The following is a 6110-nucleotide window of genomic DNA, read 5'->3' as shown; positions in this document are numbered from 1 at the left end:
AGGGAAAGAATCAATAGTTTATACGAGGTATTGTGTGCATTTAGTAGAGCATAAGTCAAGAGTTAGGTTAAATGTTACTTAGTGATCTAATTTTTATAATTAAGATGTAGGGAAACAGAAATAGACAGACAGGAAAGGGGTAAAAAAGCTACTTACAACATTATACCAGGACATATCAGATTTCTAATAATTTCACACAATTTCTAGAATATTTTTGTTAATAACATGTATCTACACAAATATAATTAAAGGTTTATCATCACTTATTTGACAATGCCTCCCATATAATTTAACATATCAAATAAGCCCAAATTAGTTTAATAGTTCTCTTTTATTTTTTAAGGAGAGAGAACAAATATTTTGAAATGTTCCAAGGGACCTCTGGAAAATTTCAGTTAGCTTGTAGTCAAAAGAATTCATTTAGAATTTGATTTTAGGAAGTTTGTCAAAAATATTTCTTAAGTCTTAAAACTTAAAACTCTTAAAGCACAATAGGATCACAGATCATTATGAAATGTAATAATTCATTATCTATTAGCAAAACTTAGTTCTTTTAATATTAAGAGGATTTGTTCTACTTACATAATCAAAGACCTGAGTAAGATAACATAAAACACACAAAAACATTTTTCATAAAAACAGAATCTTTGCTTTCTAGGCAGATTACTTAAAAGGTAAAGAAAAACCTTTATGTAATTAGAGCAGACTAAGAAAAAATTATCCTTTTAGTAAATAAAAGGTAATTAAGTTCTAGTTTTACATAAATACATTATTGATATTAAAGATAAATTTTTAAAACTCTTATAATAACAATCCCATTTTAGCCAGCTCAGTTATACAAGGTAACATTCTCTTTCTTTTTTCTCTATGTCTCTTTCTTTCCACATACATTTAGTTTGACCTTAATTTTCTTCCTTCCCTTTCTGAATAACCAGAAGCTCTAGTTTAGGTAAAACCACTCTCATTTCCTTTAACAATAATGTATCATCATTCCTCATAATTATTCGTAGCCAGAAACATATCCTATTTTTCTTCAATTATACATACTAGAATTTTTAATCCTTAGAAACCCTAATTTCTAGTGAAAAATAAGAAATAATGAGATATTCTTTACCTTAGCATTCTGCAGATTGGCGAACTTGTAAAACATGTACATTTTCATAGAAAATTTCTCAGCATGGCACTAAATAGACCCAAATATTTTTTCCTCTATAATAAGAAATCAAGAGTAGTAAAGCCTATGTTCAGTAATTAATATTTCACTATTTTACCTTATCCTATTTGGAAATAGCCTAGATGCCAAATAAAGAACGTCACTCACCAACTTGCTCTACAGGGATTAGATCTCTGGCCACTGCAGTTGTTGACCTTCAACACCCCTGGAAAGGAGTTCAGTGTGGAAATTAGGAATGAGGTATTCTGTGCTCCCAGAAAAACCAGCAGAACAGACCTTCAGATACGTAGATATTTTTAGAAGAAAAATTTTAAACCCAAATTCTTGCATCTTCTCATACCTAGAACAGCACTGAAATCATTAACACAGACATCTGCTTCTTGTGACTAGCAGAAACCTTCTACCAAAATGTGTGTTTGATTTAAGCCAAAATCATGTATATACTGACCTCCTCCTCTACCTCTTTGGAGCAGTTCCTCAGAGCTGTCTGAGAGGCTGTCTCCTGGGCTACAGTCCTCAGTAATTCCCCAAATAAAACTTAACTCACAGCTCTTATGTTGGGCATTTTTTTTTTTTTGGTTCGTTTGGTTTGTTTCAGTCTACAAGATATTTAATAAATTTCTATCATTGAATTTAATTTAGCATGACTCTAAAGTTTCAAGTTACCAAAATGATTTTGGAAGTTATTTTTAAGGACACATACCATAAAATATAATTTTTGATAAAAAGTTTATATTTGTAAACTCTTATCCTACTTACATCTATCTAAATTATTTGCTCCCAGCAACTATGTTTAGATTACCCACAAAATCTTGAGACATCAGACAAAATCAGCCATCATTCTAAATTATTTTTGCTGACAAATTTTCTAACAGAGATAAGATGAACTTATTAGTTAGAATAAAAGTTTTTTTTAATTTTCATTATATTCAGTGTTGATAACTTTAAATACATGTCTGTTTGAATTAAACCAGCAAACTTTAACTTTTATTTACTGAAGATTGTCTCAGACCACGTGAAATTTAAAAGGATTTTGATTAGTTTCTGTTAATGTCCCATCCTCACAAGAACTTGCCTTCAAACCAACTAAATAGGACTCTTTTCAAAATTAATTTTAGCAATATCATTCAGAGGTAGGAAAACATCACTTACCTTACACACACACACACACACACACACACACACACACACACACAACATATAGACTGTTGTAAATAGAGATTTTATATTTACTAATGCTTTGGGAAAAGATTTGTAAGATTTCTCATTAGCCCAATTTTCAAATACCTCCTTTCCTTTCTTTCTTTTTTTTTTCTTTTCATTGTCTGATGAGAAACTTCTCCCTAAAATTTGCTTTCCAAAGAATGGCTCTTAGGTCCTAGAGAAGATGTGAGTAGGAAATGTACACAAATCACAAAGGCAGAGATTAAGTGCAGGACAATTCTCTTTCCAATGTCCTGACCTTTTCAAGCATTTTGAGAGGAATAGTTGAGGTTTGGGGGATTGGCAGGAAAAAAATAAATTAAAACGCAAAGGAACTCTGAACTTCTAGAGCCATATCTTTGGCCCTGCATAGATTTACAATAAAAAGACAGTTGTTTCCAGGTTCCCAAATAATTGGGTTGTAGCTTTTGCTTAAGTACCTTTTATATCTTTAATTTTTTATTAGCCATTTGCAATGATTCTTTCAATGAAGCTATTTTGGAATTTCAAAAACTTTTAGAAGCTTCTCCATACCAGTTAAAATGGACATTCCATTCTGTTTGATTTTGGAGTCTTTGTTTTTAAATGCACTTTTAAAATGATCTTCTCTATTGGGAATTTCCTTATAATGGCCATTTTAATTTTAGGTTGTTTTTAGTAAAATCTTGCCATCTAAGATACCTGCAGCTTCTGGGACAATAATGGTTAAACATAAAATAAACAGGTGTGCAGGAAGGTGGCACACTCAAGTCTTGGGATATAAAGGATTCTATTTCTTTTATCTAGGTCTTTGATTTTTCTCAGAGCCAAAGTAACACTTAAGCTCTTTGGCTTCCAAGATATGCTTTTAGCAATCACCTTTACCTCATGTGCACATTAACAGAAACCAGCAGTAACAGAGGAGACAGAACTGTGAACACTAGAAGTAATCGAAGAACCAGGGACAGAGGACAGGATTGAACAAGCAGGCACCCAGGACTGGGGACTGCAGACTGATTCCAAACAAATGGATAATGGCAGCTGCCACCAGCGTTTCCCAACCAAGGATGTGGGGACGAAACCAAGGGCAGGGATTTAGACTTAACTGCAAACTGTCCAATAGGAGGCCCTGTAAGCACCATCAGCAATTCCCAACAGGGACTAAATCAGCAGACTCCAGTACAGGGAGATTGCAGACTGAGACTGGGAAAGGATTAAACCAGTGTGCCCTACACACAGTGAGGCCAAACAAACCAAAACACTGGAGTTCGGAGCAGTTTATTGCAGGACAAAACAAGGAGAATGGGGGACTCTTGCAAAATTAGTGCTTCTCTATGTGTGGGAAGATACAAGAGTCTGGGCTCATTGAAATCATTCCTTTGACATGTACCTCAGCTATCTGGGGCCAGTATCCTGTGTTTTCTCATCCTGGGTCTCCTCAAGGTGCATTTTTTGGGGGTGGCTGCAGTGACTGAGGGCTTGATGGTGGTCATCCTGTTTCCATCTTGAGTCCCCTCAGGGCTCACCTGGGGAGGGTGTACTGTGATGGCTTGATGGCTGCAACATCCTTTGTTTACTAATATGGCAGGCAATATTTTTACTACACACCTTCAATAAATCAAATTAATTTTATTGCACTTGGATTTAATAAAAAGTACTTTGGGTAGTATTCTTTATGGCTTTCTAAATATTACAAACATTTTTTAGATAGACAATTTTGTACCTACTATGTTGTTTTGGTAATCAGATTTTTAAACAACTCAACTCTGAGATTCAGTGTGATGTGCTTATTATTTTAATATTTTAAATTAATTAATTTATTTTTTTGACTGTGTTGGGTCTCTTTTGCTGTGTATGGGCTTTCTCTAGTTGTAGCAAGTTGGGGCTACTCTTCATTGCAGTGCACAGGCTTCTCATTGCAGTGGCTTCTCTTGTTGCAGAGCATGGGCTCTAGCTACACAGGCTTCAGTAGTTGTGGTATGTGGGATCAGTAGTTGTGGCTTGTGGGCTCTAGAGCACAGGCTCAGTACTTGTGGTGCACAGGCTTACCCTGTGGCTTGTGGGATCTTCCTGGACCAGGGCTTGAACCCACTCTGCCCACACAGGCAAGTGGACTCCTAACCACTCCACCACCAGGGAAGCCCCTATTTTAATTTTTAATGAAGGAAATATATAGCTCTATAATTATATTTCAGGTAGAGCTCCTCCTGATAAGATTGTAGATATAATGGAGATGAGTTCTAGTTAAAATGTCACATGTGAACCTTGTTAATCAACAAGAAGAAGTAAAACGTTTCAGTTATGGAGCCCAAAATAGACCTGCTGTCCATGAAGAGTCATGCATTCTAGACTGGAATTCTCACCTGGAATTGCAACCATTATTTGAGCTTTCTCCTGTTTTGCAATTAGTGATAGACAGACTTACAAAGCTGGAGAAGCTGAGTTTGGCTTAGTTGACCATGTGAAAAATTGGATATTCACTGGTTGCCACTCTGAATTATCCTGACATTTGAAGTGTTTGTTCAAACCAAAATTCTTTTCAAGCAGGTACAGAAACCTTTATTTACCAGATAAATGAGATCTTCTTTTCCCCTTGTTTTTATTGTCCTTTAGCATATGTCTTTTGGATGCTACCATTTCTCCTAATCAGGGAGTCAACAAGAAAAGAAAATCAGTGGACGTGTTATTATATGACAGTGTTAAAGGCTACCTTCTCTGTTTTTTACAGAGACATTCTTGTCGATATTTTTAACTAAGATTGTGCACATCTGCCGTGAGAAAAACTTTTAGTGAAAGGTCTTATGTCATAAAGAAATTGGCTTCAGCAAAGCTATTTTTATTGTTTCTATAGAATCTCACTAATATTCTAAGGTCTGTGAGGACAGAGATACTCTCACTCATGTATCCCTGATGTTGAAAACTCGGCCACTGTGCACCAATGCCAAATTGAATCTTGGAGACAGAGTTTTGGGTGAAGTAGGAAAGAATTGCTTTATTTCTTTTCCAGGCAAAGGGGGACACAGTGGGCTTGCACCCTCAAAAACTGTGTGTCCCTACCTAGGGAATTTGGTGAGGAGTTTTCCAGTAATGGTTCAAGGGTGGGGTTACTGATAAGGACCAGGGTGCGTGCAGGGCCTGCACTCCTTCAATCTGGCCTCAGGTGGTCTCCTGATGAGCTTATGTGGTTCTAGAGGTTATTAAACTGTGACCTTCTCTCTGGAATGAAGAATGCTTCATCAAGTAGTTAACATCTTCCATTTGTTGGGGGTTTTAATTCTGCAGAAGAGGTTAAAGATTTTGTTAAGTGTATCCCTTGAGGTGGAACCAGGACCCTGCCCCAAGGCTGCACTACTGTTTCTTGACTGCTCCTCCATTGCCTCTGTATCCCTTCCCTTCCTTGGATTAACAAATGTTTGAACCTGCCCTTTGGAATTCAGGGAAAGTCATGGAGGCTGAAGCCTACTTCCTACAAACAAGAAACAGGAGACACAGAAAGGCTTCCATGCCCAGAAGTCCCACAGTGCTGTTCAGTTTCATCTGCAGTGCTTTGCAGTGATATATAGTAGATGATCAATAAATATGTATGACTGAATGAATACATGTCTTATTTATATTTATTTTTAAAATTTGAGTACTGCTTCAGAATTAAATTCAGATTTCACTCTCTTTATTCAGACCCTTTTATGAGTCAGGTAATTTTTAGGTACAGTCACATACGTTTACTCTTTAGGTCTCCCAAATATACCATATAAGG

Source organism: Lipotes vexillifer, unplaced genomic scaffold (genome assembly GCF_000442215.2).
Source record: "Lipotes vexillifer unplaced genomic scaffold, Lipotes_vexillifer_v1.1 scaffold133, whole genome shotgun sequence".
NCBI classification, from domain to species: Eukaryota; Metazoa; Chordata; class Mammalia; order Artiodactyla; family Lipotidae; genus Lipotes; species Lipotes vexillifer.
Note: the sequence above shows the minus strand (reverse complement) of the source record.